A 13,876-nucleotide genomic window follows, 5' to 3' on the forward strand; every position below is an offset into this window, starting at 1 on the left:
TCCTTTAAGAACAGGAACTAGACAAGGATGCCCACTCTCACCACTCCTATTCAACATAGTTTTGGAAGTACTAGCCAGAGCCATCAGAGAAGAGAAGGAAATAAAGGGCATCCAGATTGGAAAAGATGAAGTCAAACTGTCCCTGTTTGCAGATGACATGATCCTATATATCGAACAGCCTAAAACCTCTACAAAAAAACTGTTGGAATTGATAAATGATTTCAGCACAGTAGCAGGATACAAAATCAACACACAAAAATCAGTAGCATTTCTTTTCTCCAATAGTGAACATGCAGAACGAGAAATCAAGAAAGCCTGCCCATTTACAATAGCCACCAAAAAAATAAAATACTTAGGAATTGAGTTAACCAAGGAGGTCAAAAATCTCTATAATGAGAACTACAAACCACTGCTGAGAGAAATTAGAGAGGATACAAGAAGATGGAAAGATATTCCATGCTCTTGGATTGGAAGAATCAACATAGTGAAAATGTCCATACTACCCAAAGTGATATACAAATTCAATGCAATCCCCATCAAAATTCCAAAGACATTTTTCTCAGAAATGGAAAAAACTATTCAGACATTTATATGGAACAATAAAAGACCACGAATAGCCAAAGCAATGCTCAGCAAAAAAAATAAAGCTGGAGGCATAACACTACCTGACTTTAAGCTATACTACAAAGCTATAATAACCAAAACAGTATGGTACTGGCATAAAAACAGACACACTGACCAATGGAATAGAATAGAGAATCCAGAAATCAACCCACACACTTACTGCCATCTGATCTTTGACAAAGGCACCAAGCCTATTCACTGGGGAAGGGACTCCCTCTTCAGCAAGTGGTGCTGGGATAACTGGATATCGATATGCAGGAGAATGAAACTAGATCCATACCTCTCACCATATACTAAAATCAACTCAAAATGGATTAAGGATTTAAATATACACCCTGAGACAATAAAACTTCTTAAAGAAAACATAGGGGAAACTCTTCAGGAAATAGGACTGGGCACAGACTTCATGAATACGACCCCAAAAGCACGGGCAACCAAAGGAAAAATAAACAAATGGGATTATATCAAACTAAAAAGCTTCTGCACAGCAAAAGAAACAATTAAAAGAGTTAAAAGACAACCAACAGAGTGGGAGAAAATATTTGCAAAATATACATCTGACAAAGGATTAATATCCAGAATATATAAGGAACTCAAACAACTTTACAAGAAGAAAACAAGCAACCCAATTAAAAAATGGGCAAAAGAGCTAAGTAGGCATTTCTCTAAGGAAGATATCCAAATGGCCAACAGACATATGAAAAAATGCTCAACATCACTCAGCATCCGGGAAATGCAAATCAAAACCACATTGAGATACCATCTAACCCCAGTTAGGATGGCTAAAATCCAAAAGACCCTGAACGATAAATGCTGGCGAGGCTGCGGAGAAAAAGGAACTCTCATACATTTTTGGTGGGACTGCAAAATGGTGCAGCCTCTATCGAAAATGGTATGGAGGTTCCTTAAACAATTGCAAATAGATCTACCATACGACCCAGCCGTCCTACTGTTGGGAATATACCCAGAGGAATGGAAATCATCAAGTCGAAGGTATACCTGTTCCCCAATGTTCATCGCAGCACTCTTTACAATAGCCAAGAGTTGGAACCAGCCCAAATGCCCATCATCAGATGAGTGGATACGGAAAATGTGGTACATCTACACAATGGATTACTACTCAGCTATAAAAACGAATGAAATACTGCCATTTGCAACAACATGGATGGACCTTGAGAGAATTATATTAAGTGAAACAAGTCAGGCACAGAAAGAGAAATACCACATGTTCTCACGTATTGGTGGGAGCTAAAAATTAATATATAAATTCACTCACACACATACACACACACACGCACAAACGGGGGGGGGGGAAGAAGATATAACAACCACAATTATTTGAAGTTGATACAACAAACAAACAGAAAGGACATTGTTGGGGGGGAGGGGGGGAGGGAGAAGGGAGGGAGGTTTTGGTGAGGGGGAGCATTAATCAGCTACAATGTATATCGACAAAATAAAATAAAAAAAAAAAAAGATATTTTCTCCCACTCTGTACATTGTGTTTTCACTCTGTTAATTGTTTCTTTTGCAGTGCGTAAGCTTTTTAGTTTGATAAAATCCCATTTGTTTATTTTTCCTTTTGTTGCCTGTGCTTTTGGAGTCATACTCATAAAGTCTTTGTAAATTATCTTCCCTGAATTTTATGGAAAACTGTATTCAAGAGTAATATCAATATTTGTGGCTTATGGATATACATCATGTATATTTTGTCCATTATTATATTATTTGTGCCTATTTAGCATATAAAAAGTGCTAAATAAGTGTTCTGAATAAATGAATGTATACTGTAGTGATGCTTTCTCTTGGTAATCTAGTTTAGTGCTAGAAGCACAGACTTGGGAGTCAGAAAGGCTTGGATTTGAAACCCACGTCTCTCATTAGCTAGTTGCCTGATCTTGAATAAAATATTTAGTTCTTCTGAGTTTCTGTTTCATCATATGTAGAATGAATATAATTTACATCATACGGCTTTTTATCAGGATAACTGGGGGTGTCTGTAAAGCACTTAGCATAGTGTGTGAAACCTCAAAGCATTCAGTAATTGGAAGCTACTATAAATATTAAATGAAGCTCTTCTGTCAGTGCCACATGCCCTTAGGGACTTAGCAGTTTATTATATTTGTTTGTAAGGAAAAGGTCCCTTAACCATATAGATTAAAGATAGAGAAGCAAGATGACTTGAGTTACTGTTACAAGTTCCTTGTATTGTTCAGAGAATAGTAAGGATAGTTTATAAGTATGAATATTAAAATTTTTGACATAACTTCTAAACTAGTAAACAGAAAACAATGCTGTGAGGTACTCAGGGCAAAAGAAGAGAGAAAAGAAACAGATATATAAAAGACAACCCAGAAGAAGAGCACAAAAATGATGAAGAGATAAAATCAAGTATGTCAGTAATTACTTAAGTGTAAGTAGATTGCTTCATCAGTAAGTAAGTCACACATCTCTTGAGTAATTTGATACCCGGGTTCCCTGCTCAGTGTAGTATATAGAGTGGTGTGTAAGAGCGATGAGATGGGGATGCCGCTTCTCTCCATCTCTTGGATTGATTCTCCTGTGTGTTGGTCTTGCTCTTAGGTCAGTTGTTTTGGCTGCCAATAGCTGCGCAGAAATGTTCTAGCAACTTGACAACCCAGGCAGAAATAGCTCACCTCTTTCCCAAAGCTCCAGCAGATCTCCTTGAATAATTCCTCATGAGCCTGGCTTAGGTCAGAAACTAAACCACTATGTGGGCTAAAGTTGGGAGAGGGGTGTGGAACTCTAAAGAAAAAAATGATCCTCATACCTATGTAAGTTTAAATAGCAAATATCTTCTACATCTACAGTTCCAAACTGCAAACATGTACAACACTTGTATTTATAATTAAAATCTGCAAGTATGACCAGTACTGAAGTAAAATATGATTGATAATGACATAGTGTAAGCAAAAAAAGGGAAGAAATTAAACATTAGGTATATGCCAGGAACATTTGTAGTATCTAAGCTCTCAGAAATAGGTTCTATTGTGCAGGTTTGACTTTCTGTGTCTCTGGATTTCTCCCAGACTCCTGTGCCCTTTCACTCCAGTCTAGATACAGCTGGCTATCGAGAATAGTTCAAAATACTTTCTGTTATAATTTTGAATGCATCTTTCACTTTTTTCCCTAGCACTAATGTAATCAATAAGAAGTATGAGTCCAGCCTGATTTTAAAAATTTATTTATTTACTTATTTATTTATTGTCAGTGATGTGCTGTTTTTCTGTCTCTGGAAGCTTTTTCTTTTTTAAAAAAATAAATTAATTTAAGGTACACAACGTGATATTAAAGGATACATGTAAATAGTAAAAAGGTTACCGTGGTGAAGTAAATTAACATGTCCGTCACTTCACATAGTTGCCCTTTTTTTGTTTTGCTTTGTTTTTGTGGCAAGAGCAGCTAAACTCTCATTTAGAATGAATCCAAAATACAATACAATCATATTAACTGTAGTCATCATGTTGTACATTAGATCTATAGACTTGTTTAACCTACACATCTAATACTTTGTATCCCCTGATCTACAGCTTTCTATTTCCTCCCCCAGTCTCCACCTGGTAACCACTATTTTATTTTGTTCTCTATCTCTGTATATTTAGACCATGCAATGTTTTTCTTTCAGTGTCTGCCTATTTCACTGAGTATAATGTCCACCAGGCTCATTCATGTTGTGGCAAATGGAAAAATCTCATTTTGTCTTAGAGCTAGGTAATATCCCATGGTATATATAAACCACAGTTTCTTCATGCATTCTTCTGTAGATGGACACTTAGGTTGTTTCCAGATCTTCGTAATTGTGAGTAATGCTGCAGTGAAGATGAGAGTGCAGATATCTTTATGAGGTGCTGATATCATTTCTTTGGGGCATATACCCAAAAGAGGAATTGCTCTATTTTAAATATCTTTTAGAAACCTCTTTACTGTTTTCCATAATGGCTGTACCAATCTACATTCCCACCAACAGTGTATAAGAGTTCCCTTTTCTCTATATCCTCACCAACATTTTTTATCTTTTGACTTTTTAACTAGTAGGTATGAGGTGGTATCTCATAGTGGTTTTGATTTGCCTTTCCTTTATGATTAATGATGTTGAGCAACTTTTTATATACCTGTCAGTGATTTTTATATTTTCTTTGGAGAAACATCTATTCAGGTTTTTTGCCCATTTTTTAATTGGGTTATTTGTTTTTCTACTATTAAGTTGTATGAGTTCTTCACAAATTTTAGATATTAACCCCTTATCAGATCTATGGTTTGCAAATTTTTTTTTGCAATCCATGGGCTGCTGTTTCATTTTGTGGATTTTGTCCTTTGATGTACAGAAGCTTTTTAGTCTTGTGTAGTCTCATTTAAAAATTTTGCTTCTGTGGCCTGAGCTTCTGGTGTGATATATAAAATATCATTGCTAAGGCCAGTGTCCAGAAGCTTTTCCCTTATGTTCTCTTCTAGGAGTTTTATAGTTTCTTGCCTTACATTTAAGTCATTATCCATTTTGAGTTACTTTTCATGTATGATATAAGATTCCAATTTCATTCTTTTGCATGTGGAAATCCAGTTTTCCCAGCATCATTTACGGAGGAGACTACTCTTTCCCCACTGTGTTATCTTGGTGCCCTTGACCATATATGTTTGGATTTATTTCTGGATTTTCTATTATGCTTTGCTATTCTGCACATCTGTTTTTATGTCAGTACCATGTTGTTTTGATTACTGTAGCTTTGTTATGCAATTTCAGATCAGAAAGTATGATACTACAGATCTGTTTTTTCTCAGAATTGTTTTGGTTATTCATGGTCTTTTTTTGTTTCATACAAATTTTAGGACTGTTTTTTCCTATTTTTGTGAAGAATGCCATTAACATTTTGACTGGGATTGCATTTAATCTATATATTGCTTGGAGTAGTATGAACATTTTAACAATATTAATTCTTCCAATCCGTGAGCATGGGATATCTTTCCATTTATTTGTGTCTTCTTCAGTTTCTTTCATCAGTGTTTCATAGTTTTCAGTGTACAGATTTTTTTACCTTCTAGGCTAAACTTATTCCTAAGTATTTTATTTTTTTAAATGCTATCGTAAATGGGATTGTTTCCTTGATTTCTTTTTTAGTTAGGTCATTATTTGTAGGGAATTTATTGGTAATGAATTCCTTCATCTTTTGCTTGTCTGGAAAACACTTTATTTCTGCTTCATTTCTGAAGGATACTTTTGCCGGGTATGGTATTGTCTGGAACTTTTTATTTTTTGGTTGCTGGTCAGTATAGGGATCCAAACCCTTGACCTTGGTGTTGTCAATGCCACACTCAAATCAAGTGAGCTAATCAGCCAACCAAGCACTTTGGTTATATCATCCCATTTTCTCCTGGTCTGCAATGTTTCTGCTTAAAGATTTACTGATGGTGTAACAGGAATTTCCTTATATTTGACTTGCTGCTTTTTTCTTGCTGCTTTTAAAATTGTCTGTCTTTGGCTTCTGATAGCTTGATTATAATGTGCTTTGGCGAGGAGCTCTTTGGGTTGTATCTGTCTAGGGACCTTTGAGATTCATAGATCTTGATGTTCCAACTTCTCCAAAGACTTGGGAGGTTTTTAGCAATTATTTCATTAAACAAGTTCCCTTTCCCTGTCTCTTCTAGAACTCCCACAATGTGAATATTTGTTTACTTAATAATGTCCCATAAGTCTGGTAGTCTGTTTTTACTATTTTTCATTCCTTTTTTCTCTGACTGAGTCATTTCCAAAGACCTATATTCGCATTCACAGATTCTTTTTTTGTTTGATTTAGTCTGCTGTTGAAGCTCTTTATTGTATTTTTATTTCACTTTTTAAATTCCTTAGCTACAAGATTTCTGTTTGGTTCTATTTTATGATATCTCTCTCTTTGTTGACTTCCTTATTTAGTTCATGAATTGTTTTTCTGATTTTATTGGATTGTCTGTTTGTATTCTCTTGTATCTTCCTAAGTTTCCTTAAGATCATTATTTTGAATTGCTTTTTAGGCACTTTATAAATTTTATTTCTTTGAAGTCAATTACTGGAGAATATTTGTATTTTATGTGGGTGTCATGTTTCCTTGCTTTTTCATGTTTTTGTGTCCCTGAATTAATGTCTGTGCATTTGGTGGTGAAGTCACCTCTTTCAAACTTTACAGATTGGCATTCACAGGGGAAGACTTTCACGTTCAGATGGGCCTGAGGGTGCTGGTTGGGCAGGGTGTTGTGGTTCTGTTTTTGTGTGAGTGCAGTGGTGTAGTCTTCATGTAGCTTCTTCAGTAGTGATTACCATCAGTGATGTCTACAGGTGCCTCAGTGGTCTAGGTTTCAGGATTTTGTGGCAGTGACACTGCCTGCATAGGTTATTAGGGCAAGGGTTTTAGGGAATGCCCTATTCCTGTTTTTTCCACAGTGTGGAATCTTAGCTGAGGGGATCTCTTGGTGTTGGATCTGACACAGCTCACAGACAGTTGTGGTATCTTTGGAATCAAGGGAACAGGCAGGTCAGAGTAGCTGGGGAGCTAGGTTCCTGGGCTCAGGGTCTTGTGAAACTACTGTAGCTCCTGGGAGTTGAGGCACAGGTCTTCTTTTTAAGGCCCAAATGTATGCAATTCTTCCTCTAAGTAGAAGTCTGTTGTTCTGAGGCATATCTCAGAAGTTCAGGTCCAGGGTGCTGGGATGTAATTGTGGTTCTGACCTTGTGGGGCAAGGTATAACAGTGGCATAACCCTGGGGAAGAATGGGTGTTCTGAAGGCTTGGGACCTGGGAGAGGAGCACAACTGCAATTCAGTATCTAGAACCAACATGGTATAGAGGAAATTCAGGCTCAGGGGGATGAGGTACCATGCAGAGGTGACCCTGGACCCTGGGACGGTAGGACATGTCAGCAACCTAGGCTCTGTGAGGACAGTGTAGTAGCAGCAAGTACCCAGGAATGGCAAGATGCTGCTGTGGCTTTGACCCTAGAGGAAGGGGAGCAGCATGGTGATGATTCCACTCTCCAGAGAAGTGAGGCATCTCAGCAGTGTTGACTGTAGGGGTTAGCCCAGTTCCAGGTAGGCAAGGCACTATGTTTCTTTGGTCTGGAGGGTGAGTTGGGACAGCTCAGTCAAGGCTCTGATTCCCTGGGACATGAGACTTCATGCTTGCTCAGTTCCAGAAAGCATGGCTACATGGGTGGAAGGGAGAGCTGTTGCCTGCTCTGGTGTGCTGGAGGCCTGAGGTCCCTGGGGGGTGGGGTGCCACTTTGGCTTGGGCCTAGGGGGTAGGACATAGCAGCAGCTCAGCCCAGCCCAGCTCTACCAGGTTTTGCAATAGTGGCAAAGCCTCAGGGATGAAGAGATGCAATGGCTACTCACCCCTGGAGAAAGACACACTTTAGCAATGGCTCTGGTTTTAAGAAGGCACAGCACAGTAGCAGCATAGGCCACGGGGGCGTGGGGACACAACGTTAGTTCTTTCTCTGGGTGTAGTTCAGTGCATGGACTCTGGGGAGCTCCCTCAGCTGGGCTCAGAGACTGTGAGGACTGCACGAATCTCTAGTAGCAAAGACTGCAAGTGTCCACAGTGGTGATGAGGGCTGCTGGGGTCCTCTTGCTTATCTCTTTCCTGCAGGGAGAAGTCCCTCCTTGTTCTAAGCTGATCCTGACTGAGGTGTTGGGGTGGTGGAGGCAAGGTGTTTTCTTCCCTTCTGTAGGCAGTCATCCTGGGTTTCTGTGCTCTACAGGATTTCTGCTTCTTTGCTGTTCTCTGAAGCTCTCCTTTAGTTATTTTGGTCAAGTTGTATTTGTTTTTTCATTGTTTAGGATTTTTGTGTGTGTAGGGGGAAAGCGGTAAGCGTTTCCAGTTGGCATCTTCCTGATGTCACTTCCTACTCCATCTTCCTTCTTTTTTAAAAAATATCTTTTCTGCCTCGGTGTTCTGAAATGTCATAATTATATTTCACTTGTGGGCATTTTTACATTAATATTTTTGGGAACTTGATGAGGGTTTTTTGATGTATTCTATATCTTCAAGTCTGGGAAGTTCTCTATTTATTTCTTTGATAGTTTTCTGAGTTTTTTGCTTCTTCTCTGTAATTTCTATTAGTTGCATGTTTGATATCCTGTGTTGTCCTCATTATTTCTTTTTTTCTGTGATCATTTCTTTTTTCTTTTTTTGTGTGTTTTAGAGGGTCTTCTTAGATAGCTCTTCAGGTCCTTTTACATTGGGAGTTTAGCTCCGCATATGTTCCTCACTGTGTGAGATCAAGAGAAGCTAGCTAATAAGAAATTGTCCCAGGTGGGAGGGTCTCTGAGAGGGGATAGGTTGTTCACAAAAGAGACTTACAAATTGTTCCAAACCTATGCTCATTAAGAATGATGAACCTAAGGAGATGGGATAGCCCCTTAATATCAAGAATAAGGAAATCTTTCCTTTCAAAAGCCTCAGAGTGCTGAAGGATGGCCAAGGCCAAGATTCTTTCTTTCATCTGTCTCAGCAGAGGAGGAGAAAGCTATTTTAGACAGTGGGAGTCCCTGAAATACACCTTAATACACTTTTGGAATGTCATTTTGTTTTATTTAAGAACTACAGGTAATTATGAGAATGTTATTGAAAAATGCATTTATATAAGGATGAACTCTTTTTTCTATATTTCTAAACTCTTTTCACTTTCTAAAGATGCAGTCACTTGAAGTGATTGTGATTTCCCACCCCACATCCTTTTTTATTTATTATTTTTTATTGGTTATGAATATTCATGAGACACAAAGCTGATTGTTACCCCTCATGCCCAAACTGTGAAGGCCAGATTCATTCTGGGAGCATGCCCACTACCGCACATTGTGTTTGTACTCCATCTCCCCCACCCAATTATCCCCAACCTCCCTCACCCGCCGCCTTCCTCCCAACTCCACTTTGTAGCCCAAGGTCTGTTCTCTCCCTCTGCAAGTCCAATGCACCACTGTGGTCTTTCTTTTCTTCCTTCTTTCTCGTGATTGCTTGTGTCTTGATTGACCCAGAACAAGTAAATCAGCTGGATCCAGGTGGAATTTCAGAAAATCTGTTAGTGGGAAGTTTGAGGTCAGTATTTTGATACTTTGCAATTTCTGATTGTTCGAGTGCTTTCTAAATTCTAGCCTCATCTATTAAAAAATCTCAACTATTTGGATTTAAACACTTAAACAGGCCAAACCAATTTCAAAATGCAGTGCTTAATCCACATGATAAACATAATACAAAATATTCAAAATTAGAATATGCTACCATGATTAGTCATAGGCTTAAGGACTCATCTTCCAGTTAACAATTCAAATCCGTTAACTTTTTTTTTTTTGTCTTTTTCGTGACCGGCACGCAGCCAGTGAGTGCACCGGCCATTCCTATATAGGATCCGAACCCGTGGAGTGTGCCACGGGCTCGGCCCAAATCTGTTAACTTTTAAAAATACTGGATCTTTTCACTTACTTTAAATTTATTATTTTTAAGAAATAAAGTGATGTGAAAATGAATCCAAAATTAGGTTTCTAGACATCCAAATGAAACACATGAAGTTTGTAAAATGTCTTCAACTTTTGCCAATTTATGAATTAGAATGGCTAGTTTTTTAGTTCAAAAGATTATTGTCAAGTTGTCTGAGAGTTAAATACCTACATACATTATTGTTATGATACCTGCATTGGGTGGACTTTACCTGGTGAGAAATTCTAAGGAGGAAATGCACACATGGCCTAACTAATGATATGGTTCTGTGGAAGGAAACTGGCAGACATTACGGAGACAGCATGACACATATGCTCCACAGAGAAACTCTCAGTGTTCCTGGAGAATTCATAGACAACTGAAATTATTTTCTTTGACAGCCCGAGTAAGCTTATTCAAAGACAGAATGCCCAGACTGATTTCTTTGCTAGCTTCTTGCTAACCAGTTTACCTACCCCACTACCTATGTGCAAATACTATTTGTTCTTCTCAGATTTTGTTTTCTGCAGAATTTTTCTCCCCTCTCAGCTAAGTCTCATTTTTGACTCTCTTCCTTTAGTCCTCTGACCAATCGACTCTGTCACAGGCGATGAATACTCTGTTTGCAAAGTAACTAAATGTCTTCGAGTTATTCTTTGACAGTTTCTATCTGGAGGATCCACAGAGGTGTTGCCCACCTTGATCTACCATAGAGGATATCATAACTGAACAGGGAAAAGATTTCTGTAATACTCCTAACGATGTATTTAAAAGCAGCTCAATGTGTTCTCACAAATCAACGTGATCTACTAGTCAGAGATAGCCACTTTAAGATTTGGCACAACGACTCCCACATTCATTCATTTATTCATTCGTTCGTTCGTTCATTTATACATACCAAAACAAGATCATAACACACATATGCTTTTGAAGACTGCCTTATTTATCCCAACTTGTTTTTAAACTTAACAATATATTGTAATTATCTTACCATATCAACAAAGGGAGGGCTATTTCATCATTTAAATAAACTGTGTGGCATAATATTATATAGATAAATCATTATTTAATCAATCACAACTGCTGGAAATTTAGGTTGTTTCTATTGTTTACTATTATAAACCATGTTTATAAGACTATCCTTGTACAAACACGTATGAGAGGTCTTCAAAAAGTTCGTGGAAAGATTCATATTATCTTTCAATTCCAATTTTCCATGAATTTATTGAAATACCCTCGTATACAAGGTTCTTCAAGATTTGCCTACTTCTTATCTCTCTGGTCTCATCCATTGCCACTTCCAAATTTGTTCTCTACATGCATATCACAATGAACTTCAGTTCCTTACGTATACCATGCATTCTCCTGCAGCTGGGCATTTGCAAATGTTATTCCATTTCTGTAGAATACTCTTCCTGACCACTCATTGCCAGGTTAATTCCTACTCCACTGAGATAATTTCCCCTGGAAAATTTCCTGGACTCCTTAAGACTAGTAGTACACTGATCTGCCCAGGCTGTATTGTAACTGAATGTTTAAGCGAAAGTCTTCCCTTCTTGCCTGTACTTCCATGAGAGTTGAGGGTGGGGAGCACAGTGTTTTGTTTATTGCTAATGCCCCCCCCCCCCCCACCTAGAGCCATGTATGGCATATAGAATGTTCTTGAAAATAAGTATTGAACTGAATGAAAACATCCATTTCTTTAGTTGTGTACTTAAGATAAATTGCCAGAGGAAAAATCACTGGCTTAGTGAACACTAAAGACGTCTGATACATTGTGCCAAATTGCCTCCAAATAGAAGTGCAGTTGCTCCTGTTTCTCTACATCCTGGCATATACTGTTACTCATTTTATGTTTTGCTAACCTGATATGCGAATTATTACCTCATTTTTTATTAAGTATTTATTTGGCAAATTACCTATTAATGACTTTTACTCAATTTTCTATTGGAGTATTTATCACACTTTTATTAATTTGTAAGTAATACTTACATATTAGATATTTATACATTACTATTTCTTTCAGAAGATATTATATATTTGTCACGTATGTCACAAAATTTCCCTCCACTGTTTCATGGATCTTTTGCTTTGTTATAATCTTTTTCTCCAGATCAAAGTCTTAATTTTTTAGTAAGCAAATATTTAAGCTTTTTCCTTCATGCTTTCTATCTTTGGTGTCAAGCTAAGAAAGGCCTCTTCCACCCTCACGTTTTAAGAAAAAATTCATGTTTATGTTAATTTAATATTTTTATCATTTAATTTTTCCATTTAAATTTTTAATATGTCTGGAATTTTATTTTGAGTGCAGTGAATATAAGAAATCTTACTTAATACCCCCCTTCTCACTAAATTTAGCCAGTCGTTGTCCCAAACAAAGAATGTGAGTACCGCCATGCACGGTGTAATGATGACTTCGTTTCAGCCAATAGTGGACCACGTATACGATGGTGATCCCATAGGATTATAATGGCTATACCCTATAACCTAGGTGTGTAGTAGGTGATACCATCCAGGTTTGTGTAAGTACACTCTGTGATGTTCACACAATGATGAAATCCCCTGATGATGCATTTCTCAGAATATATGCCCATCGCTAAGTGATGCATAAAATTGTATTTCTTGAGTACTCAATCCCTCTTGGACAGATTTTGTGGTCTGTGCATGAGCTGGATAATTTGGGGACTGTAGGGTCAACCTGATGTCTCTCTAATCATGCCTACGGACATGAGGATCTCGGTGAAGGCCAAGGAAATCCTTCCATCTAGGTGCTTTCTGCTCTGGCCCTGCTGCATGCTTCATGTTTTTTGCTTCCCAAGCTTCTCTACAAGTGTGGAGGTCCTCCACCTCGGGAAACTGTCCTCAGCGGCTGGACATTTTCAATCCCAAACTTCTGAAAAAGATGCGACTGTGCTCTGAGCTCTTTTCTTTTTCTATTCATGTTTAGTTAATATATTCTATTACCATTTTATTATCTTTCCTTTCTCATGCCTTTAGGTTGTTTTTATACTTTATTTGAAATAGTTATTTTATTTTTTTGAAGCTCAATTCCTCGTAGTCTTACTTGTCTTTTTATTCTTTAAAAAGTTTTAATTCTACACTTAATTTTAATTTTTATTTTTTTAGTTTAAAATAGTCTTTGCTTCATCTTTTTCCTCTATTTAAATTCTATATATTTTATTCTCTACACTTTTGGAGGTTTTTTTTCTGTTTTATTTCTACACTATACACCCAATTTCCAGTCTTAAAAATCATCATACAATATTACTCTCATTTTCCCCATTTTACAAGGTGAAAATTGATATTCAGAGAGGGAAGGGCTTGTTAAGGTGACAGAGCTATTTTGGCACGATCATATTTAAAATATTCACCTTTTTTTGTTGTCTTCATGTATTCTCTTTGATACTTGGACATTTCTCCATTAAGTCAACTAGACCATTCTGGGCTCAAGTCTCAGGAAGGGATATTGCAATTGAACAGAGTAGTAAAATAAATTTTCCTCTTGTATTTTGTGTTTCCAAAGGTGAAGTATTAAAGAGAGTGGAAATGACTCAAGGAAGAGGAAAAAGCAGGATAAGAAGAGTCAACTCTTTCTTCCTCATTTCCCTATCTCCCATCCCCAAAAGAGGAAATAAATATACCAGTTTGGTAAAGAGAAAAGGCTTGAAAGGAAGAGATGAGGTTGTAAATGTGGATAGTTCCCTCTGAGAGGATCCCATATCTTCTCCTAAGTGTGGAGGTAGCAAGATTTCCCAAATGTGCTTGTGTGTTTGAAAGTAGATGGGGACCATC

Source organism: Cynocephalus volans, chromosome 9 (genome assembly GCF_027409185.1).
Source record: "Cynocephalus volans isolate mCynVol1 chromosome 9, mCynVol1.pri, whole genome shotgun sequence".
Taxonomy (NCBI): domain Eukaryota; kingdom Metazoa; phylum Chordata; class Mammalia; order Dermoptera; family Cynocephalidae; genus Cynocephalus; species Cynocephalus volans.